Consider the following 25,017-nt stretch of genomic DNA (forward strand, 5'->3'; position numbering starts at 1 on the left):
GAAGTGAGTACCGGGTAAACAGCTCAACTGCTTGTGTACAAACTCCCTCTTACAAGCAACATGACTTGTATGCACATAAAGACCTTCCTAAAGTCTGCCCAGGGTTCCAGGAGCAGAATTCCTCCACCATTGTAGATTCCTTAATTGTTAGGGAAGAAGCTACTGGTTTGAAGTTGATAAAAATACTGATAAAATAAGGATTAAAGTTTATTTTGTTGGAGTGACAATATATTAAACAAGCAAAGAATTTTGAGTGTGTGGCAACATCTGCTCTTTCTATACACCATCCAATCCTGTTTCATTCTGAGTCACGTAAGTCTCTTACAATTTTAAATTTGCTGTTATTGTCTGCTGATCTATTTTCACACATACCTTATTCAAATTTCCTATCCAGTTCATTTGCCTTCCGACAGAATGCTTTTATTGCGAATGTTTCGCTGTAAGGATTCGTTTGGACAGTGGGATTGAAGATAAGAACATTATAAAGCAGAGATAGACCCATTATCCTCTACAACTATGGCTGATCTGATTATAGCATCATCCCCATGTTCTTGTGTGTTCCCTATAATCTTTTATTACCATGTCAAACAAAAACCTGCCCATATCATTCTGTTCATCACTGTTTCAAATGGTTATTCACTTTTTCTCAACCTCTTAAACCATATACTTAGTTCCAAGTTTCCCTACAAGGTAAAACAACATTTCAGATCTACCTCAACAAGTGTTCTCAAAGCATATTGTTTCAATAAGATTTCTCCTCTATTAAATTAGAGGCACTATCTCCTCAATCTTTCCTCTTAAGATGATCCCTTTGCCCCAGGATTGAACCTAGTGACCGCCTTTGAACTGTTTCTGATACAAGCATACATGTCCATAAATAAAGCTGGTGGAATAATGGGGGTTAGGAAATTGCAGCCTGGTTGTTGGACATTGATGAAGATCTTGGATGGTGCAGCACCTAAAGGAACACAGGTAAATTTATTGAGAATCCATTTGGATTGCATTCCCAGAGTGGACTGCAAAATGCTCAGAGAGGTCGCGATTAAACTATTCTCTATCAAAAACGCTTTGGCCTGATGTGGCCCAACAATGGGTTTGTTCTGAAACCACATGAGAAGTTTTTGTCAGTATCACTCTAGATCAGGGGTTTCCATCCTGGGATCCATGGGCTCCTTGGTTAATGGCAAGGGTCCATGGCATAAAGAGGGTTGGGAAACCCTGCTCTAAATGGACATCACACAAAAGTTGAGATTCTGTTACAGAAATCATATCTTCAACATTAGTATTATTCCAAACTCAAAATGCCTATTTGAATTTCTGGGTGGAGTGGTTTGATCAAGCAAAAATCAAAGCCGGTTTTGATTCCATAATGCATAGATTTTAGGGAGGAAAGTAGGTTGCAATGAAATCTCTAAGATTTATTTCTCTTTATAACATTTATTGTCACAACTTCAAACACAACTGTGGAATCTAGGTGCTCTTGCAGGCAGGCAGCTGGACGAAGATGACAATCACACATGTGAGATTGCACACATTCCAGTCAATTAGAGTTTCTTTGAAATCACATTTAACTCCCTTCCTTTCATTTCAATCATGTCAAGTCTTGACCCAAGCACAGTGATAGCAATGCATCCTGCTTACATTAGGCTGTGTCTGGAAAAGTAGATAAATGATATAGATAGATGCTGTAAAGGAGCAATATTAATTTATTATTTTAGCACTACTTCTGAGCTGCAATGATGGCATTATATTTTGGTTGCAAGTTTATAGCTAGTGGTCCTGTTGGCCTAGCAGTCTTTTTGGTTCTTTACAGTTTCTATTAAAGTTCAGAAAACTATTCATTCTGATTCAGTTTCTCTCTCTCTGCACTTGGGCCATCACTGAACACCACAGCAAAACTTGACCAATCTCAAAATGGATTCTGTGGAGAGAGAACAGCTGAAATCAGACATAAACTTCATTGGAGAAGTAGAGGAGAAATTAAAATCAATGGAGGCTGGTGTGGTTTAGCAGAACTTGCTCTCACAGCATGCCGGCTTCTCGCAGAGCAGTAAGCCCAGTCCAAGCCAAACTTTGCTGGTCAGGTGGAGAAGTTAGACAGTGGAAGCTGGGTTTGGGGAAATGGCTCACACAGTACAACTACTCTCGGAGTGGCAAGCCCAGTCCACGCTGGAAAATCAAGTGGTCACGACTCACAATGATGACTCAGCAGCTCACAACAGACAACGAAAATCAGTCGGCAACAGTTACTGCTCTCTCTGCCACTATTCAGCAGCTTTCTGCCAGTACAGCCCCACTTCCAACACCGGCACCTTCCCCACCCTCGTCTACTGCAGTCACATCAGCCTTAGCCATTAAGCTCCAATTCCTTTAGTACCTGAACTGAACATTCCTCCACCAGGTAGATATTCTGATGACCCCAATGGCTGGAGAAACTTTATTATCAATGTGAGCTGACGTTCCAGGCCCAGCTTGGTCATTTCAGTCAGCTGTCTTCATCTACTCTATTGTCAACCGGTCCACATTATGCCTAGGAGCCCATGCAGGTGGGAAGGGGGGGCCTACTTCAAGACGGACATAATTGACACAGATAATGAGGATGTTACCTCTACTGTCACTCTCCAGGACACTTCCGGACACCATATCTCAAGCACCCAGTGAAGAAGATACCCATCAGCAAAAAGCGGAGCTCTGACGGGTCAATTGTCTCTGCAAGCATCTTCCCCTTATCGAATAAAACTCCGAGCATCTCTGTCATAGGGTCCCAGACAAATGAGCATCTGGCACTTATTAACTCCAGAGCAACTGGCAACCTCATGCATATCTCTCGGGCTCAAAGATGGGGATTTCCCATCCAATAACTGAGAGAGAATTTTGATATCAATGCTCCGGATTGTCGGCTTCTGAGCACTGCAAGATTCACCTTTCCACAACTTGTTCTTGAAGTCAACCATAGGAAACAGCTCTCCATCTACGGTATCTTGTTGATTGAACTGCCTAAGCTGCCACTGGTGCTCGGCCTTCCCTAGCTAACTAGACACAATCCAATGGTCCCTAAGGTGCTCCAAGAACGGGGACCAACTTGTCTCTCTACCTGACTGGGGTCAGCTCAAGTCCCTATTGGCATAACCCTTTCAGAGCCAACTGCTAGTGTGAACCTTTATGGTGTTCCATCCAAATATGTTAACCTTCTAGTGGTCTTCAGTAAGATGAAGGCCATGTTCCTGCCTCCACACCAGCCATATGACTGCACCATTGATCTCCTACCAGGTACTATGGCTCCCCAGGGCCAGCTCTTTTCCCTCTTTTGTCCTAAAATATTGACCATCATGGAGGTATTGGCTTTAGGATTTATCTGCCTCACCACTGGCGTGGACTTCTTTTTACTGAACAAGATGGATGGCAAGCTCCATCCCTGCACTTATTGTCAGCTCCTCAACAACATCACAGTGAAGAACTGCTACCTTCTTCCTCTGCTTACTTCTACACTTGAATATCTTCAAGGAGCAACTATATTCTCTAAGATAGATCTTTGCGATGTGCACAATTTGCTTCACATCCGAGAAGAGGATGAGTGATGACACCAGTCAACACCTCCACTGGCTGCTATGAGCACCTTGTGATGCCATTTTTCTGGCAAACACCTGTGCTGTTTTTCAGGTTCTGGTCAACGATGTGCTCTTGGACATGTTGAATCCATTTGATTTGATATATTTTGATGATGTTCTTATCTATTCCCGCTTTTGCCTGGAAATGTCTTAATGAAGGCTCCAGAAGAACAACCTTTATGCCAAGCCAGAGAAGTTCAGGTTCCACAAAGAAAAGTTTTCATTCTTAGACAACATCCTCACCCCATCCAGTGTTCTAAGAGACATATGTAAAGGCCATCACAGAGTCACCTCAATTACAGTCAAACAGGTGAGGCACTTCATGGGGCTTGCAAACTTTTCTTCAGAAACCTCAGTTGCAATGTGGCTCCCATAAATGCACTCAACGAGAAGATCTCTACAGGATTCCTATGGACAAGTGAAGCAGACCAAGCATTCTTAGAGCTTTACCACTGCCCCTGTTCTGCAAAATCCAGGCCCATCCAGTCCATTGAGCTTGGTGTATCAGACATTGGCATTGGAACTGTACTCTCCCAGTGCTCTTTTGTAGATAATCAGCTGTACCCCTATCTCACTGTCAAGGAGGCCCTGGGAGCAGAGCACCCTTTTCTGATATTGACAGATTACAAGAACCTCTCCTACATTTGTGATGCCAAGAGACTCAACTCCTGTCAAGTCTGTTGGGTATCTTCTTCAACCAGTTTAATTTCACCCTCATCTACAGTCCTGCTAGCAAGAATACCAAGGCTGATGCTTCCTCCTGTCAGTCTGAGTACACCACCAGTTCATACCCCATCGTTCCTTGTTCATGAATAACTGTTCTAATCATTTGGAGACTATAAACAAAGATGAGGGCTCCCCAGCAGTCACTTCCCAACCGGCTGTTTTTCCCTGCTACTGTGGGCCCCAGGTGTCAGAGTAGGGTCACTCTTCCCGTCTGATTGGACATCCAGAGATTCAGCAGATCCTAGAATTTATAAATAGATTTTGGTGACCATCTATGTCCCAAGATGTCCACAACTTCGTCTCACTTGTGCCTAGACAAGAGTTGTCAGATCAGTCAGGTCTCGTGAGCCTTGCTGTCCTTGGTTCCACCTCTCAGTGGATTTCATGGGGTTTCTACCACTCTGGTAGTTGTGGACCATTTCTCTAAAACAGCCCATTTCATTGCTCTCCCCAATATCCCATCTGGTCTTGAAACTGCCACCCTCATGTTTCAGCACGTGTTCACGCTACACGAATTTCCTCAGGACATAGTCTCTGATCAAGCACCACAGTTCACATCCCATTTTTGGAAGGACTTCTGTTCTCCTTTAGGAGCCACAGCCAGCCTCTCATCAGGTTACAATCCCCAACCTAACGGCCAGACTGACAGAGTGAGTCAGGAGCTGGAGCTAACCCCGTGCTGTCTTCTCCCTTCCAACACCATAATCAGGAACTCCCAACTAGTTTGGGCAGAGATTACTCACCTCCAGATGTTCTCCATTGGTATGTCTCCTTTTCAATGCCACAAGGAATTCCAGCCACCACTCTTCGCTGATCAGGAGATTGGTGCGGCAGTTCCTATGGTTGAACAGTTGGCACAGGAGAAGCCCACATGGAGACATGCCAGGGCTTCTCTGCTGCACACTCAGAAACAATATGCCTGGAAGGCTCATCAGCTCCACTAACAGGTGGGGCCTCACAAGTCAGGGGAGAAAAGTATGGCTAGGGTCCACAGATCTTCCTTTGAGAGTTGAGAAGCCACAAGTTGGCCTCTTGCTACATGGAATCATTCATACTGGAGAAGGCTATCAAAAGAGTCTCCTATAGATTTTGCCTACCATCAAATATGAAGATTCACCCAGTGTTCCATGTTTCCCAGCTTAAGCCCGTGACTTCCTCCCTCCCTGCTGCATTCATGCCCACTCCTCCTCACTTGGTGGATGGGTCCCTTGTCCATTGTGCAGTGAATCCTGGGATCTTGCTGGGTGCAGGGAAGTTCAAGTATCTCATGGATTAAAAAGGGTATGGCTTGATGAATGTCCTTCAGTTCCGGCTTAACACATCATGGACGATCTTTTATATCTGACTTCCAGTGGTCACAGGCCGTGTTGTAAAGGACTGGTATTAATTTAATATTTAGTTACTGCTTCTGAGCCGCAGTGAAGGGGTTAGCTTTTTGCCTGAGAGTTTTTAGTTTGTGGCCCAGCGTTTATTGTTTTTCTTTGCTCTGTAGAGCTGTTATTAAAACTCAGTGAACTGTTCATTTTGTTTCTCTGCCCTTCCCTCTGCACTTGGGACATCACTGAACTCGTGTTATTCATTATAGGGATATGGAGGTCAATCGATTGAATTGTGGACTGCAGACCAAAGTCCAGACTGCTGATTTGGAAACCTGTCTAACTGCCACCATGACAACAAGGGAATTGAAATTCACAATATTAACCTGGTGTCAATGATTAGGTTCTGTAAAAACATATTTGTTTCACTGTGACTGAAAAAGACCTCTATATTTTAGAGGTTTTTTATTTTTAGAGGTTTTATATTTTTTTGGCCTGGCATTGTTACACGGGCTGACTGGGAGCAAACCCAAGTGTTGGACACAGACACGGAGGCAGAGTTGAGAGGTGCTTGCACAGTTGTGAACGTGGAACAAATAACCAGGATGAATCTTGACACGGAGCTCTGACATAGTCTTGACACGGAGACGGGGTTTTCATGGAATAACTTGAAACTAAAGCTGAACTTAGAACTAACGGTTCTAAGTGGTCGGGAAACGAGGTTATCACATGGGAATAGACCAACGAACTGGCGACCCGGGGTTGTGACGCCAGAGTTCTTACCCTGCAGTCTCTGATGGAAACCAGGTGTGCTGTAACTAAGTGAACTAGCAGCAACTGGGAATCTAATGACTGGAATTAAGAAATCAAGGAGATAGGAACGAGATGGGGGACAGCCAGACGGGATCATAACAGGCGTGAATTGGGCCTACAACAACATGGTTAACTATTAACTACACTGTGGAATGGTCTTGAGGTTGGGAAAATTTGGAAAGAGTGATCAATGCTAGTCTGGCCTGGGACTGCCAATATCTTGTGAATGAATAAATAAAAACAAACCTTTACTCCTGAAATTGTCTGGACTAGATCTGTCAACTAAGAAAGGAGCAGAATTGCGGTAAGCTATAGGCATGGAGAATGGTAAAAGGTTTGTTAGAATCAGAAGTGAAAGCACAACATTTCAAAGTCCAAAGTCAATTTTATTATCAAAGTACATTTATGTCACCATATGCAACTCTGAGATTCATTTTCTTGTGGGAATTCTCAACAAATCTATAGAATAATAACTATAACAGAATCAATGAAAGACCACCCAAATAGGACATTCAACCAGAGTGCAGAAAGCAAGTTGTGCATATACAAAAAGAAGAAACAATAATAATAAATAAATAAGCAATAAATACCAAGAATATAAGACGAAGAGTCCTTAAAATGAGTCCATTGGTTATGGGAACACTTCAATGATGGGGCAAATCAAGTTGTGTTGAAGTTATCCCCTTTGGTTTAAGAGCCTGATGATTGAGGGTTAGTAACTATTCCTGAACCTGGTGGTGCGAGTCCTAAGATTTTTGTTCCTCTTCCTGATGACAACAGTGAGAAAAGAGCATGTCATGGGTGGTAGTGGTGCCTGATGATGGGTTCTGATTTTCTGCAGCAGTGTTTCATGTAGATGTGCTCAATGGTTGGGCACCAATCATTGAGCAAAGCTGCTGGAGGAACCCATTAGGTCTCTACCTGAAATATCAGTTGTTCACTTCCCTCCAAAGGTGCACCATGACCCATTGAGTTTCTCTGGCAGTTCATTATTTGCTCCAGGTTCCAGCAATTACAAACCCTTCTGCTGTAGTTTGAATCAGGGACTCCTGTGATGATAGTGAAGCAAGATGTGGTAAGAACAAATGAAGTTATCTGAAAAATATAGCCAAAATTTAATGCATTAATTAATTAATGCATGGAGTTAATCTAATAATGGGAGAACCTACAAATTCCACAAAGACAGCTCTCAGGATGAAACCCTTGTCCCTGACATTGTGTCTTGGTGGTTAGTCATAGTTAGCCTTACAGTGAGAGCAACATAGCTAATACTATTGACAACATGATGATAAAGTTCCTTTCCTCTGGAAAAAAGTATGATATGAAACACGATATGTGAGTCTAGACAATAAAGTCTTGTTATTAAGCAGTTTTGATCCAATATGATCTGGGAATGCCTTTTCAGTTCACACCCCGGGTTGGTAAATCAATGCAATATGTCAGGGAAGCCAGGAAAGGACCGTACAGTATATCCTATTCATGTACTGCTGCTGATATAAATACCATTAAGGAATCATAAGGTCAATATCCACAGAAAAAATAGCTTCAGGCCAAAAGTGTTCAAACTTTCTAAGAGAGATGACCCTTCTCCATAGTGTGCTGTTGAACTATGACACATCAGATGGCTCACATGTTTGATAGGAGTGTTTCCAAAAGCTTTGTATTAGCAATGTGGACTTGAACTTCATTCAACAATAGGACTGATTATAAGTGAAGAAGCAGAATCCTCAGTTTTCAGAGAGGTCTGTGAAGGAAATCAGCTGGAGCTCAACATGAAAAGAGGATAGGGGGTCAATGAACAGTGAATTGCAATAATCTGCAATTTCTTTAAGGAAAGCATAGCGGCCAATCTTTTCGAAGCTGCAAATCAAGTTGGAGACTGAGTGGGTTTGTAGCAGATTTTCAAGAGGATAAAATAGATCACACTCGGTGAATAGTACCATTGCAAGTTAATGATGAGGAAGAAACCAAAATGCATTCATTACATTTCCCATGCTGGTTCCTTGCTGATTCTGCATCCAAAGTACGCATATAATGGTGCTGGCACAAATTTAAATGTACACCAGTGAACTCTGATTATAAATAGACAGGTGATATCATGAAATATTGACTGCACATCTAAAACTCAGCCAGCTTGCAGCCATTCAGTCGTACTTATCTATATACATGGCCAAATTCCATTGTTTGCACCAAGTAATATTTGCCGTATAAAATTCCAAACCATTTTGTGCTCCTCTGGAGTCTCCAGGAACTTACAGACAGTTTGTCATCAATCTCATTCAAAGAGCACCTAAGGTCAACTCGTTCATGACTGACATAACAGATTAGGTAAAACTGTGAACAAAATATATTAGTTATTTCATCAGATGGATGTATGAAAATATAGATTTATATTAATATGTATTTATATTAGTAGTATTTAATTCTTAATTTCTTGCACTGGAATTCTGTTCCTTGCTTCAAGCAATCAAGTGCAAATTAATTTTCACTGTTACTGCAGATTAACCTAATTAACCTAGCTCAAAAGCATTTTCTTGGTTTGTTAAAAGATTGTCCACCATTAGGGTTGGAGTGGGTGAGCTTCAAGCTGTATTATTATGTAGCAATTTTCAGGGAATGCTGCAGTGTGTTGATGAATCAGGCATCAACAACCAAGGGATAATCCATCGTTATATTTTCTGTGGAGTGTACTGTCCTTCCATTTCTGAGATTAAGTACTGTAGTCTTCTCCTTCATAGCATCTCAAGCACTATGGCTGAAGTATTGCAAGCAACCCCAGAATTAGGATTGTTTGCACTAACAACGAGGGGTGTCCTTTTGGCTGCAGTTACTACATGGAAGCCCGGTGCATCCAGTCTGACTAATCAGTATTTTCATTCTGTTTTCTTTCTTCCTTTTCCATTCAAGGAATTTACATTGAAACTTGTCCCCAGTCATCTGTGCCAAAGACCTACTGAGCTGTTCTAAATTATATTCCACCATGCTGATGAAATGAATTAGTATTGTTGACTGGGAATGAATTTCCAGCTTATTGACTACTTCCTGGGGGTTTGGATCTACAGAACTCTCCAGTATATTATCCACCCCTTTACAACAGAGTAATTAGTAAAAGTAAATGAGCCTTAACACACCCAAGTGCTGTAAAAATGCCCACTTAACTCAGTAAAGGACCGTTGCTTCATGTGTCATCAAGCTCTTGGATCTCCTGTGCACCCCCTCCAATTGTATCCTGTAATTGGAGAGGGTGCAGAGGAGATTCACCAGGATGTTGCATTCATTAAAACATTTAATGTTACAAGGAGGGAGGCTTGGTGTGTTCCTTTGGAGATGTTGAGTTCTCTTCATTTGAGCTATGTAAGCTTTCAATCATGTACGGATATTTCTACTGTTTTGGGCATGCGCACGAGTGATGGGGGGAAACTGTGGGTATAACGATGGCTGCCTTGATGTACCAAAGGTAATTGGAGCAAGTAAAGTTGTTTAAATGAAAGAAAATCTTGTCTTTTTCATTTGAGAATTAACAGTGGTAGCAGAGGATGATTGGCAATTATAGGCTCCCTCCGATGATTGACAAGAGCAAGCCTTACGAAAAATTAAATTGGAATATGGACCGTGTTACAGTGTTCAAGAAGAAGAAGTAGGCCCTTACAGTTGTGCTGTCACTTTCAGGAACAGTGAGGGAGGCTGTGATGAGAATTTTGATGGAAGATGACGGTATGAATACACGAATAAATATTGTACACTTGACTCAATTTTACTGAAGGAAGAAAAATGTCAGATTTATGAGGCATATTCAGACTTTGACAATATTTCCAAAGACATTTCTAGAATTGTGACTGATTATATTCTTGATCTTGAACAAAAGTATAGTCACGTGTGTAAATACAAAATGTAACTTCTTGACGCAATATTAGCTTTTAAGTTGCTGGACACTGCAATCTAGATAGAAAGGACAGACAGCTAGTGTTATCTGCATGTACAGAGCTTATATTTGCATCTGTGAAATAGACACTGAAGAGGATTATTGTATAAAAGGCCGCCAAGGCAGCAGTCGGAATTAGTTTGAGTCAAGAAACAGCATATTTCACTGAGCAGAAACGAGAGCTTAGAAAGTGTAGGCCCCAGAGTGACTGGATGGGGGTACCATTACCTGGCACAGATCAACTAAGCATGAGAAAGAAATGCACAGTTTGTCAAAGTACTTGGCATTGGGCAAGAAACTGCCCTCACAGGATTGAACAACTGAAGAAAATAACAAGTCTCAAGATATAGAAGCATGCCACATCACACTGGATGCAAACAGATCACTTACTACTGCGGAGACATCTGAAGCAGATATTTTCATAATAGATCAGCTGCTATTGATACAGCATGCACAACCAGTATGGGGAGAGAAATGCCTTGAAAGCTATGTAAATGAACTAAATCAGAATGAAGTGCAGAAACTGGTAAACACAGATACTGTACACCCAATTACAAAGCATTCAAATTTGGAGATGGAAAGATTGTACATTCTATCAAGAGTGAAAATTCATGCAAAAATTGGGCAGGCAAAATGTTACATCAAAACACAATGTTCCGTCCATTACCCCTGAGAAAGTGGTGCAGTATTGTATGTGGAGATTGACCAAGCAACAATGTTTCAACAGCTCACCAGCCCTGGACATTCCTGTGTGAGCACTCTAGATAAAACCATTACTGAGAATCAATGTGAGAATGAAGCACTAACTGTCACCGAGAACATGACCTCAGATGAGAAATGCAAAGTGTTACTCAATCCTTACAAGCAGTTCCTACACGCTTCAGAAACGGCTCAGGAGTTCAGGAAATAAAGATGCAGACTGTTTTTCCATTCAGAAGCAGGTAGTTGACAGCTGTGAGACATGCCAAAAGTTTGGAAAGCCCAAACCCAAGCCGCTGGTCTGCCACTAGCATCAAAATACAACGAAGCACTAACCAAGAACCTACCTGAACTGGAGCAAGGGGTGCGGTATCTCCATATCATTGACGAGTTCACACGTTTCAGTGCTGCTGCTATTGTAAACACAAGGAGACCCTCAGAGATAGTAAAGAACTTCGTCCATTCCTGGGCAAATGTGCGTGGCCTACCTCGGAAAGTATTCAGTGACAGTGCTGGTGAATTTAATAATGATGAATTCAGAGATATGGCGGAGAACTTTAATACTGAAACAAAGTCTAAGGCCTAGGTGTAGGGAGAATATTCAGTGGGAATGTATAGTACAGTACAACACAGGAACAGACCCTTCAGCCCATCATTTCTACGCCAATCGTAATAGCAATCTAGCTCATCACATCTCCCTGCTCATGGTCTGTATCCCTCTAGATGCTGCCTGTTCATGTATGATGTCTGGGATGAGGGGTTAATTTTCACCCATTGGGAAGCACTACCTGGATGTGGTTCAGACAGATATGCTAGTGGCATTTACAAAACAGCTAGAAAAGTATTTGACTTTGAGTGCCATGGTAGTCTTGTGGTTTGTGTGACAGTATTAATGGCATCCTCTGTAAGAAGTCTGTGCATTCTCCCCATGGAATGCATGTGTGTTCCCTGGGTGCTCCTGTTTCCTTCAGTTCAAAGACATACTGGGTAAGTTAATTGGTCATAGTAAATTGTCCCGTGATTAGGTTAGGGCTGAATCGAGGTTGCTGGGGCAGTGTTGCTCAAAGATGTGGAAAAGTTTACTCAATAGGTTTCAATAGGTACATTTAATGTCTGAGAAATGTATCCTTTTTCTTTGCAAACATCCACGAAAACAGAGGAGTGCCCCCAAAGAATGAATAACAGTTAAATGTTAGAGCCCTGAAGCCCCCCCATGCACAAACAGCAGCAAGGCAATGAACCCCCCCTCTACACCCACCAGCAAAAACATCAAAGTCCTGACGAAGGGTCTCGGCCCGAAACATTGACTGCTCCTTTCAACAGATGCTGCCCGACCTGCTAAATTCATCCAGCTTGTTTGTACGTGTTTAATTATATTTTATTGATTTTGGAATAGTACCCTCACTTATCATTCATTTGTTTGCTATGGCCATGTCACTCTTACCACCAGGATACTCAATTGCCCTGCCCTTGTGTTAGATCTATCCTGAATTGAGAGCTCATCTGTAGGCTCAGGTAAATCCTGAAAAATGCCATGGCCTCATGCAGCATCATGATCACATGGATGGGTGTTCACAAACCCTAAAACTATCTGAGACGCCTGTGATAGATGGCAAAGTTCACCTCCAGCTTTGCAGTCTGTCAAAGCTATTGTGGCTTTTTCCAATGTTGACATATAGAATCATTTAAAAGCCACTAAAAGTAAAGCAAATTAAGACATTTTAAAAAGTTATTAATAGAGAATAGAATTACCTTAAAAATTCTTAAATCATTCAAACATAATGGCCTTTCAAACTAAGGAATATTGTAAATTTTAAAAGTTGTTGCAACATGGCCTGGATCTCATACCCTGCAGTACTATAGAGCACCATGCTCTATTAACATGATTATGGATACCTGGTGCTCTCTTCCATTGCGTGCTTGTAGAGGTGGTAAGGTTTCAGCAGTCACATTCCAAATCTTCAAACATCCGTAAGGAAAGATTCAGCAATTTGACAACTGGAAATCGAGCTGGCCTGAGCCAACACATTCCAGGATACATAATACAGGCCATCCTTGAGAAGCAGAAAAAAAGTGCTCATCTGAGTTAAACTGGCAGCTTTCTCGTCTAGAGTCAAAAGCTTGTGAGTCCAAGACCGCTTTGGAGTCATGGATATTGCCATGGAGCACTGAAAAGATATAATTCTGCCAGCGAAGCAGTCTTTCATTGTGTTGGATGAGATGCCAAACCGAACTTCTGTCAATTATCTCAGGTAGATGTGTAAAAATCTCTTGGCACCACATTAGGAGAATTATTAATGATGTTTATTCCTCACAAATATCATTAAAGCAGTTTATCTATTCAACGTCAAATTCCCAGAAGTGACACGAGTAAAAAGGATTACTGGGAATTATACAAGAGAGGAGAGAACTTCAAGGCTGGCATTTCTAGAATGTTGTCTGACCTGCTGAATTTTTCTGGTATTTTCTGTTTTTACAATCAAATTTCTGTCTGTGGGAACAGTTTAATAGAGATTGAACTTCAGAAGTACTTAATTGTCTGTCATGTGCTTTGGGGCATCTTCACTATGAAAGGTGCTCAATCAGAACTAATCGTAAATTATTCATGTTATTCTTTAGTATAAAGGAACTTTGTAATGTTTTAGCATTTATTTCAGCATATCAAATCTGAATCTAATTGGCCCAAGTCAGGTCTGAAATGTTTAACGAATTTAACTCCCTCCACACGGAAAAAATAAGCAACTCAGTGAAGATTGGTGCACATTGGGCTTTGCAGCGTTCTGGGGAGAAAATGACTTTGGGCCAGGTATCTCCTGCTGAATAATGAAATGAGATATGATGATGGGAAATTTAAGTTACATTGGCTTTGACAAATGATCTGCCAAATTCCAGTTGTTGGTGTTCTAAAATTTCTCCTGTGAACTATAAATACTTTAGCCTTTATATTTGTGTTTTTGAATCCTTTGGTGGTTAACATAGAAAACATAGAAAATAGATGCAGGAGTAGGCCATTCGGCCCTTTGAGCCTGCAGCGCCATTCAGTATGATCATGGCTGACCATCCAACTCAGAACCCTGTACTTGCTTTCTCTCCATACCCCCCGATCCCTTTAGCCACAAGGGCCATATCTAACTTCCTCTTAAATATAGCCAATGAACTGGCCTCAACTGTTTCCTGTGGCAGAGAATTCCACAGATTCACCACTCTCTGTGTGAAGAAGTTTTTCCTCATCTCGGTCCTAAATATAGAACTCATGGTAGAAACATAGAAAACCCTACAGAGCAACACAGGCCCTTCGGCCCACAAAGCTGTGCCGAACATGTCCTTACCTTAAAACTACTTAGGCTTACCCATAGCCCTCTATTTTTCTAAGCTCCATGTACCTATCCAGGAGTCTCTTAAAGGACCCTATCTTTTCCACCTCCACTACCGCCGCCTGCAGCCCATTCCACGCACTCACCACTCTCTGCATAAAAAGCTTACCGCTGACATCTCCTCTGTACCTACTTCCAAGCACCTTAAAACTATGCCCTCCTGTACTAGCCATTTCAGCCCTAGGAAAAAGCCTCTGACTATCTACATGATCAATGCCTCTTATTATCTTGTACACTCTATCATGTCATCTCTCATCCTCTGTTGCTCCAAGGAAAAAAGGCCAAGTTCACTCAACCTATTTTCATAAGGCATGCTCCCCAATCCAAGCAACATCCTTGTAAGTATCCTCTGCACCCTTTCTATGGTTTCCATATCCTTCCTGTAGTGAGGTGACCAGAATTTTTGTACAGTACTCCAAGTGGGGTCTGACCAGGGTCCTTTATAGCTGCAACATTACCTCTCGGCTCCTAAACTCAATCCCACAACTGATGAAGGCATTCTAACTGACTGCATCTCCATCTGGTACGGAGCAACCACTACACAAGATTGAAACTTACAAACTCAGCCAGATCCATCATGGGCACTACCCTCCCCAGCACTGAGGACATCCTGCACAATTAATACTTCAAAAGATGGCATCCATCACTAAAGTCCCCCATCGTCCGGGACATGCCCTCTTCTCATTGCTCTCATCTAGGAGGAGGTATAGGAGCCTGAAGAAACACACTCAATGTTTCAGGAACAGCTTCTTCCCCACCACCATCAGATTTCTGAATAGACAATGATCCCATTAACACTACCTGACTATATTTTTCCTCTCTTTAATTTATATATATACACACACACCATATTTCTTGCTGTAATTTATAGTCTTTTTAATGCATTATATTTATTATGTATTGCAATGTACAGCTGCTGCGAAACAACAAAGTTCACGACAACTGCCAGTAATGTTAAACCTGATTCTGATTCTGGTTCTGTTTTCTGACTTCTAGACAAAATACCTATGATTGCAAAAACAGAGCCCCTTTTGTTACCTGGGGCTGGGCTGTATGGTTATCACTTTTCACAGAAACTGTATCCCTAGGCTACGATAATAGAGATCTGTATTTCAGGTTTCTCCATGCATTTTTCATGCTATTTTTTCTTGACCTTGCTGATCATCTCTCTTGTGGGAAGTCTGTAGAAGATGTGTAAGTGTGGAATGTGTGAGAATGGGTGTATGTGGTAACACTTCTGTTATTGAATGCAGCAGTCCCAGAGAAAGTGGTGAAGTTCTTGTTTCCAGATTCGGCTATTTCCTTACCTTTTTAATGATGACAAAAGAATCAGCCAGGGTAATGTGGTTTGCAACTTCAGCAGGTTTCAGACTCTCTGAATTGATCATATTAAAGAATGGTCAATTGTTTTGAATACACTGCCTTCTCACTGACATTACTGATATGAAGTCGGCAACCTCTTTTGCCATTGTTGGACGATGCTGCGGGAAATGCAAACGTGATCTCTGCAGCATGAAAATCTGAAGCTTTATTGGAACTCAGATTATCAAACTAATTTGAGGTTACACAGTGCCTTGTTGACACTTGCATTGAAATGGCATGTGAAACACAAACCTTCCCAGAAACCCTCAAATGACTATTATTGTAAGGAAGTATCCTGGCTTTTCTTCACTGTATTAGAGTGAGGATGTTGCCAGCAGAATAGATTGGCGGCAGGGTAGCATAGTGGTCAGCATAATGCTGTGCAGCACCAGTGATTGGGATTCTAGTTCTATCACTGTCCTTAAGGGGTTTGTACATTCTCCCAGTGAACACATGGGTTTCCTATGTTGTTCCTTTTTCTCCCACGTTCCAAAGACATACGGGTTAGTAAATTGTGGGCATACTATGTTGGCCTGGAAGCACGTCGACACTTGTGGGCTGCCCCCAGCACATCCTCAGACTGTGCTGGTCATTGTCACAATAGCAGACATTTCACGCTATGTTTTGATGTATATGTGACTAAAGCCAATCTCTCTGAAATCTAATCTCCAGAACAGTAAAGTTTGTTCACTCATCATGCTGATAGGAATGCCTTTATCGCCTTGCTTACTTACTTGATAGTTGCAAGTGCTAAATTTTACTTGTAGAAAAGGGTTCTGATTGGGTATTCTAATCTAGAGAAGTTCTTAATCTCTGTATTGACTTCAATACTTGCTACCTGCTTTGATGAGCTTTGATGGACAGAGATCCGTGAGTGACAAACTTGAAATGGTTGACAATCCACATGACTTGCTCTGTTTTCATTTGGTGGGAATTCCATTTTGTGATATAATTGCTATCACAATGATTGCACTGATATAGATAATATTTATCTTGCTGATGCTAGAAATTGTCTATTGATAATTACTTTTGCCCTAATATTTTTTTTCACTGATTCATTTAGAGTCTTTTGGTCTTCTCATTTTAATTGCTCTGTACTTCGAAACTAAGAACTACCTCACTGACTTAAGCAGCTCAGATATTCTGATGTCTCATATAAGAGCTTTCCGTTGAAAGTTGCTTTTATATACATCCTGCAACTATATTGTTATGTGGTCGGCAACAATGAATGTAGAATTGAGTCAGGTTTTATAAACAAACATAAACGTTTATTAAACTCTGCTCAACAAAAGTGAAAAGTAAACAAATGACTAATTAAACCGCAAGTAAACTGCTGTATGGCAATTTAACAAAGTACCAAACTCTGGAGTAGTTTATAAAGCGGTAAATCCAAACACAGCCTTAAAGTGGTGAATTCGAACACAGTCTTAAAGTGGTTTATACACTCAGTAAGGAGAGACTTACCTGAAAACTGATTTCTTCGAAGACGTGACGTTACTGCCGATCACAGCTGAGATAATGCCTTGGCCCAAAGGATTCACAATGAAGGAAATAAAACGGCTTAAAAGAACTGACCTTTTTGCAGGAGGGTGAACACTGCACAACCCTTCCTGATCTTCCACTGGCTATCTCAGATGCAGGTCACTATTCCTGAATGAAGATTCAATAAGGTTGATCCTTTATAAAACTACTGAATGACAACAACTTTACTCAATCCTTCGGGTTCCTGTACTTTGGTAAAGTCTTCACTCTCCAATGTTAGACCGTAAAGGTAAATCAAAGATGCAATAAACCAGAACTGGTAGCGACTGGCGAAACTGCCGGCACAACGGTTTTTGCAACTTACAACAGAAAGTAAAAATTCCACTTTAAAATGAAACTGTGTCATGAGACGAATACGCAGCAAAACTAACTAATAAACTATTGAACTACCTGCACCACAACAGGGGTTTCCCCTTATATACCTGTTGGAACATGCCATCACATGACTTCACCCCGGCAGGAAAATTACATCATGTGACCTCACACTAGTGGGAAAATTACATCACCCCACCATCACAAGACAATTACATCATGCTCACAAGATACTGAATTACATCATGGTCATAAGACAGTTACAAGATACCCACAGGGTATGTAACAATATGCATTTTCAGAAATTTTCCATTTTATGTGAAATCTCAGATATCTGCAACATTCAGCTAATGTTTCTCATTTCCCACCTTGTCTAAGGAAACATAATTGTCTTCATCTTTGAATGCAGTTCTCACCCAAATATAGTTACAGGTGATGATATCAGAACTGTGACCAGGGGTATTTTGTTTCTGATAAAAGGACATAGTTTTGAACTATTTAATTTTATTCTCTCCTGCTTGAACTGCTGATCATTTCCTGTAGGTTTTTCCTTTGCATGAGGTTCATTTCTGATTTCATTAGTGACTACAATTCCTGTCATTATCCCTCCAATCCAGCAGTGCTAATTTTCCAGTGAAACTGGACCAAGGATAACTGTGAATACACAAAGAATGACCGGAGGTTAAGCATGTCTATCACCACCCTAACAATGTTGAAATACCGTGTAAATATGTTGATCATATTGAGTGTTAACTGTCAATTCAAACATTCGTTTTTGATTCGGATGGATTTGGTTTAATTAGATTAGACGTGAGAACGTCTTGTTTCCTTGGAAACAGTAGTGTTGAGCAGCAGGCAAACTCAGTTTTGAAACACGATGGCTTAAATGAAATCCCATATTATGAATAAAAAATTCAACAGTTAAACTTCCTTCTGAGTGGTATTTACATGCACAAAATGCTCATCAGCATTTCCAGATCATCTATTCCAGTCCACAGTCTAGACCTTGGATATTTTAGGCCTCATATTTTTAATTAATTGTGCAGACCACTGTGTTGCAAACAACGGCTAATTTTTCCAATGCTCAAGATGCACAAGGAAAAGGTATCAGTTATTCGATTAAAGGGAGAGCGATTTGCAGGAAGTTTGTTGGGAAGAGGATAACATGGGTCAAGCACATGATGAGAGTGGGCAGGAAATGGTGGGTGAATGGTTCAAGAAAGAGTCCTGATAATAATTTGACATGCTGCTTGTAAAGGGCTTGGCTGAGATTGCAAGCCAGTGCAAATCTCCACAGCAAGTGATCTGTTCAGAAAAGTATCCTTGAAGTAAAGATGATTTACAAATCAGAAATGTTGCAAAGGCCTATTCTGCAATACTGCCTACACTTTTAGGGAGTATTCTGGAGTTATGTGAATATGAAAGCTATTAATTCGAGAAGAACCAGTCTTTAGTTTTTATTGTAAATTGAAAGCAGTAAATTGAGGTTAAAAGCCCAGGTTGGCCCTAGACTAAATGATTGCAAATGCATCAGCCAAACGTTAAGACAATGAGTTTGTGTTGATTAGCCTGCATCAATTCAATCAACTATGGGTTTAAGTAACTTGCATCACTGTAAACTTGCAATTAGTTTGTCTCACCAAAGGTATCTGAACGTTCAGAGGTGTCTCCTATTGTAGATATGCAATTCAAGGGAAGCATTGTCAACATGGAGTATTGAGGTAAACACTGTCAATATAACTATTGATATTATATTGAATCATCTACTGTTATCATTGATCTTAAGGATAAAAAAATTGTGATGTACTTTTGGATTTGTGAGACTTTACTGTGAGTATCTCCAGAAGAATCCCTGCTTGTGGTGACAAATAAAGACTTCTGTATCACCATCCTCAGTTTCTCTCTCCTGACTTCAGTCAGAAACACAGCACACACCATTGATGGGACTCACATAGTGCTGACCAAGAGCCCAAACTGACATCATTAATGTCTTTCTCTGTTAGCATGTCAGACACACAGAAGACCCTGAAGAAAAATTATGGAAGTTGTGGAATTTGCAGTAAGTCCCTGATATTTCTTGATGAATAATTTTTTATTGAAATTCTACTGCATAGCATATAAAACTATGATACTATACAGCGCACGTTATCGACCTGCACTGCACTTGCTCTGAAACTGTAACATTATATTTTGCTCTTGTTTTGAAATATCTTGTGTACTTGCATATGGAATGATATGTCTGGACAGCATGCAAACAAAAGCTTTTCACTGTATCTTGGGGCATCTGACAATAATAAACCAATTACTAAAAGGAGGGAAATTCGCTATGTCTTTTAAAGAGCTGGTACACAGCAGCTTGCTTCACATTGTTGGACACATATGGGCAGAGTTAAGATGGCAGCAAGTGGCTTCCTTTTCAAACTCATCTGTGGAAAATTCCTCTCCTTAATGTCTCTTTTTTTCCCTTTTCAAGGTAGTTTACATTCTATTGAGGTCCTGATTTTCAACGGCACTTATTTTAAATGGTGGATGAGTTTGTGTTCCTAGACCGCTTTCCAACATTCTCCAGGTGGGGTTTGGAAGACGCATGCCTCCAGGGTGTGGCCCCGTGGATGATCGATTCCAAGCCAGTGTTGCTAATGAGGCATCATGGGAGATGGAACATCAGGATTTCACTGCACTAAAATACAACGGCAGATGCTGTGGATCAAAGAATACGTACACAACGCTGGAAGAACTCAGCAGGTCAGGCAGCATCTGTGAGAAAAGCCAACATTTCGGGACAAGACCCTTCATCAGGAATGGGGGGGGGGGGGGAAGAGAGGGCTGGAGCCCAGTAATAGAGATAGCGGAGGGGGAAGGGCTAGAGGCGCCAGGTGGAAAACCAATCAGAGAAAAGATAAAGGGGGGAGTTCGACGTACTGAAGGTCTGAGAAGTAGGAGTCCAGGCTGGAGGCAGACGTCCTCGTGGGATGCAAGCGAGCAAGCTTGTAATCCTTCTTGGACGTGAGGAAGGAGAAGAAACGGCGGTTGAAGGCGTGAATCCGACAGAGAATGAAGTGAAGAGGTGGACCATGGCAGATGTTGGAAAGCGTGGCTCGTAGTAGTGGCAGAGACAGTGATAGGAACCGCAGGTATCTCCGCATGGCGGTAAGCGTGCCTCGGAGAATCCGACGGGAGAAGCGGAGGGAGCATCAGTTAACAAAATGGCGGTACCTAGGATCCTTGCTGGTCCCGAACTGGGAAGCCTGGAACCGAAGCTGAAATCCCTTCGGTATGAGATGGCGGCGGAGACACGTTCCCAAAAATGATTTCACTGCAGCAGATGTATGGATGGAAGACTCCGTAGTCGAACAGTCACGTTCTTTCTCTCGAAGGCAGGAGAGTTTGTTGCCGATTCTCAGGTTAGAGAATCTTGGAATAAAAAGTGACACGGCAGACTGTAATACCATAACAGTGACTGTCAGTCTCTCCTTTCACTGTTAAAAATGGGTCATATCTCTCTGTCCCTTGTTAGTGAGAGGGAGAGAGCCTGTGACGCGTCGAACTGCTGGATAAACAATGGTTTTTGTTGACTGTAGATCATGGTCTTTCTTTGGGTGCTTTGTTATTGCTTGGTGGGTGATGGGCACTGATGCTTTTTGCTAGACCAGGCAGGGGGAGGAGGGAGGTTAATGTATTGATGTTTGCTGCTCCTTGCACATGGGAGGGGGCAGAGGGGGCTTTGGGGTTCTAACATTTTTCAGTTGTTCATTCTTTTGCAGTTCTGCTTTTTGTGGATGTCTCACCTCACCTCATTTTATGTGCTGAGTGTACTGCTGGTTATCAGTTGACTCAGAACTAGAAGGGATCATTATAGCATTAAAAATATATAGAGAGAGAGAGAAGAGAGGGGAGAGAGAGAGAGGGGGGAGAAAGAGACGGAGGGGGAGGGAGAGAGGGAGAGGGAGGGAGAGAGGGAGAGAGAGAGAGAGCGAGAGAGAGAGACCTCCCCACCAGTGTATGCTGCCACATTGGGGATCTAGGGCCAATGCCTACCCTCCAGTGATAATCTCCCAGCAAAACATTGCCAACAGCGAGGCACCCACATGTGCCCTGTACTAGGTTGGCTGAGGCAAGTGGCCATCCCACTCACCACTCACCATCGAGATCTGGTGCTCAGGTTTGTAACCCGGGCAACACAGTGACTGCAGGCCATTGCTGGGACTGGCAGCACTATCACTGAACTTCTCACAGAGGGATCTCTGGGCTAGTGAGAGCTACGCAGCTGGACAGAGAGAGGGAAGCCACAGCTAACAAGGAATGGGGAGGATCTATCAATAAATGGCACATCACCAGCAATGTTCATTTACCAAGTCAGCTTGGTTGCACCCTGAGTCCATGACTCAACACCGAGTCACCGAGTCAACACATTCCAGTCCACCCAAAACCAGTGCTCAGGCAGTCTCTCCATACTGAACAGAGGACAATCCTTTGCTGCAGGAGAACCAGTACAGGACAGGCGTTCACACTAGGTCCCCAGCACATGATGCAACTCAAGTCTGTTTTCAAGTATTGGTGGATGCTGATCTGTGAACGTTTTGCATCGGAGAACAGAGGGTATTGTAAGGAATCAGTGTTCTGGTGGGTAATTATTTAAGTAAAATAATTGATATAACTGTGAAATGATGTGGAGATTTCCTTTCATAAAATTAACAGGCAGTCTGCTGAAGTGGAGATTTTATAGATGTTTTAATTAATATTGCTGGAAAACCTTTTGATATTTGGCTTGCAAACATTCCTTTAAAAACAATGTATTCAAATATAGTTTGTGGTTTACAACAACTGTGCAAAATTAAACAGACCAGCTTCTTTAATGATATACTTTCAATAAATCAGTTTCCTTGCAATCAGGCAATTTGCAGCACTCTATTCATGCAGTATAACTTTAAAACCATTTTCATCATCCTTTCACTGGAAAATTGCCAAAGAGAACATTTGGTCTCTGTGGTTGCCAGGCAACCAGCTGCAAACCCTATTTAATTCACCTGCACTGACTCCTTCATCCAAGGTTTCTGCTAACTACAACAAATAACAACTTGTATTTATGTAGTGTCTTTAACAGAGTAAATGGCCCCCAAGGTGCTTTACTGGAGTGTGGATAAACAAAATTTAACACCAAACCAAACAAGGAGACTTTCTGGCATGTAACCAAAAGAAAGCGAGGTTTTCAGGTTTCAGGGAGAAATCGTGGAAAAGAGTTTGAGTGGTTTGGGGAAGGAGCTGTGGTCATCAATGGCACAGTGACCAATGGTGGTGCAGTTAAACTTGGGATGCACAGCAGAGGGAAATTGAAGGAAAGTAAATGTGTCACAAGTTTGTGGATCAGCAGGAGATTCAAGAGATATGCAGGATAGGGATGGGAGGGCATCCAAAGAGAGTTATGAAAATAAGGATCTATCACTTTGAAATAAAATCATTGTTTAACTAGGAGGCACATGGAGATGTGAAAATGAGATGTTGTGCATTAGATTACAGGCAGCAGAAGTTTTAGAAAGCTCTAGATGATCAACCTCAGAAATGCAGTTAAATTGTCATGGGGAAATATTAAGGAGCTGGGGAAATTGCCTGTCATAATTATGGTCCAAGTTTATAGTACAGGGCATGCCTCAAGATCAAAATGACATCAAGGCTACAAAAATTGAGTCTATTCTCAGACAGTCAGCAGAAGGAGGCACAGAATCACAATCCTGGGAGTAATTCTGGGGACTGATGGTATTAGCTTTGACCTTTCCAACAGCTAGTTAAAGATCACTTTTGCTCATCCAGAATGGCAAAGCCATCTTTTAACTTATTAACAAAACTTAACCTTAGTCATTTTTACTATTGGTTCATCATTGACTATTACATTTTAAATTTTGCTGGTTAAAGCAATTAAACATTACCAAGAATGCAGATGAAGATTTAATTCACTGTATTCTTAACTACTTTTTATGGAAACATTCATTTTTAATAAAGCATTTATTCTTATACCTAATTGCTATGCTCAGTATTAACACAATGTACTTTCAACCTAGTGTCCATTCCTATTAGGCGTTTTCTACTTTTAGAATCTTGAGTACCTGTAGTTAGGAATGCTGGGTTTAATAATTAATAGCTGGAAGGACGAGAGAGAGAAAAATCACCATTTATCTGCGTTTATCTGGAAAGATTCTCTGACAAAGTGCTAGCTCATAAAGACATGCTGGCTGACCACAAGAACAGTTTTGTCTTGCTTGCATTCTAAAAACTGGTTTTGATAAAGATTATTATCTGCAGTATCTTGGTGCTACTCAGTGTGCATACTGTATCTCTACATATCACCTTATGCAACACATTCGATTCCATTTAGTTTTCAGTAAGAACATGTAACAGGATCTATTTCTTCTGTGAGGAAGGCATAAAAATATACTAATGCAGAAATGTTTTATATTTTCTTTGTTTATCAATAGAAAAACAATTTAGTGGCTCTATTAACAAACTTGTTCTATTATATATTTATAAAAATGAAATGTCCTGTTCCCAATTAATAACCATCAAATTATTTGAATCATAGACTCAACCAATAATCATAAGCTCTTCCTTAATGAATACATAATGAAATTCAATGAATTTCTTAAATTTGATCATTTCAGCAACATGAGTGATGAATATCAAGCAACAAGGGACAATTCACTTTTCATGTAAAAAAAGCTTCATTTCCCTCCTCCTCTCCAGCTACCAATTTTTATAAAAAAGTATAATTAATTTGAGCTTCTGGATTGCAAATGTTGGTGAGCAGTTCAGCTGTTATGGGTACTATAGTGTTTTCAAGCTTAATTCTGTGGTAACCTGTCATCACAAAAGCAAAGAAACAGAGTGCATGAGGATAAGTGGTCACCTAGCTCTTCGAATCTGCCAAACAACATGCAATGTGATCATGGCTGAACATCCAAATTCAGCACCTTATTCCTGTCTTCTCCATATGTCCCTTAATCTGTTCAGCTATAAGAACTATTTCTAAACCCATCTTAAATGTATTTCAAGAATATTACACAATTGATCAGGCACCAAGTATGTATCTGCCCTTACAAACCGCCAGCTCCTCCTTCTTTGTAGCATGGACAGGATTCAAGAAATCACTACTCTCCTCCCTGAATTCCCTAAGCTTCATGACCTTTTCAGCAGTGAATACAGACAAAGAAAGTATTCATTTAAGACCTCACCTGTCTCCTGTGGCTTCACCTATAGACAACAGCGTTAATCCTTAAGGAGTGCTGTTCTCTCCCGAGTTACTCTTTCGCTCTTAATGTACAAAGAACTGATGGTTATTTATCTGACCTGCT

The 25,017-nt window shown here is 41.2% G+C and overlaps 1 protein-coding gene and 1 long non-coding RNA gene across 4 annotated transcripts in view; one reads left to right on the forward strand and one right to left on the reverse strand.

Moving 5' to 3' along the window:
- LOC132377885 (uncharacterized) overlaps positions 1–5,857 on the reverse strand; it is a 31,347-nt gene extending 25,490 nt beyond the window's left edge. The window contains exon 1 of the long non-coding RNA XR_009506826.1: positions 5,078–5,857. This is a non-coding gene — a long non-coding RNA (uncharacterized LOC132377885). The remainder of the gene's footprint in view (positions 1–5,077) is intronic.
- Positions 5,858–22,069: 16,212 nt separating this feature from the next.
- LOC132377884 (uncharacterized) overlaps positions 22,070–25,017 on the forward strand; it is a 48,959-nt gene continuing 46,011 nt past the window's right edge. For all 3 annotated transcript variants that reach the window (XM_059944333.1, XM_059944332.1, XM_059944330.1), the window contains exon 1: positions 22,070–22,297. The gene's annotated coding sequence lies outside the window, so the exon portion shown is untranslated. The remainder of the gene's footprint in view (positions 22,298–25,017) is intronic.

The sequence above is a fragment of the Hypanus sabinus genome, chromosome 19, assembly GCF_030144855.1.
Source record: "Hypanus sabinus isolate sHypSab1 chromosome 19, sHypSab1.hap1, whole genome shotgun sequence".
Classification (NCBI taxonomy): domain Eukaryota; kingdom Metazoa; phylum Chordata; class Chondrichthyes; order Myliobatiformes; family Dasyatidae; genus Hypanus; species Hypanus sabinus.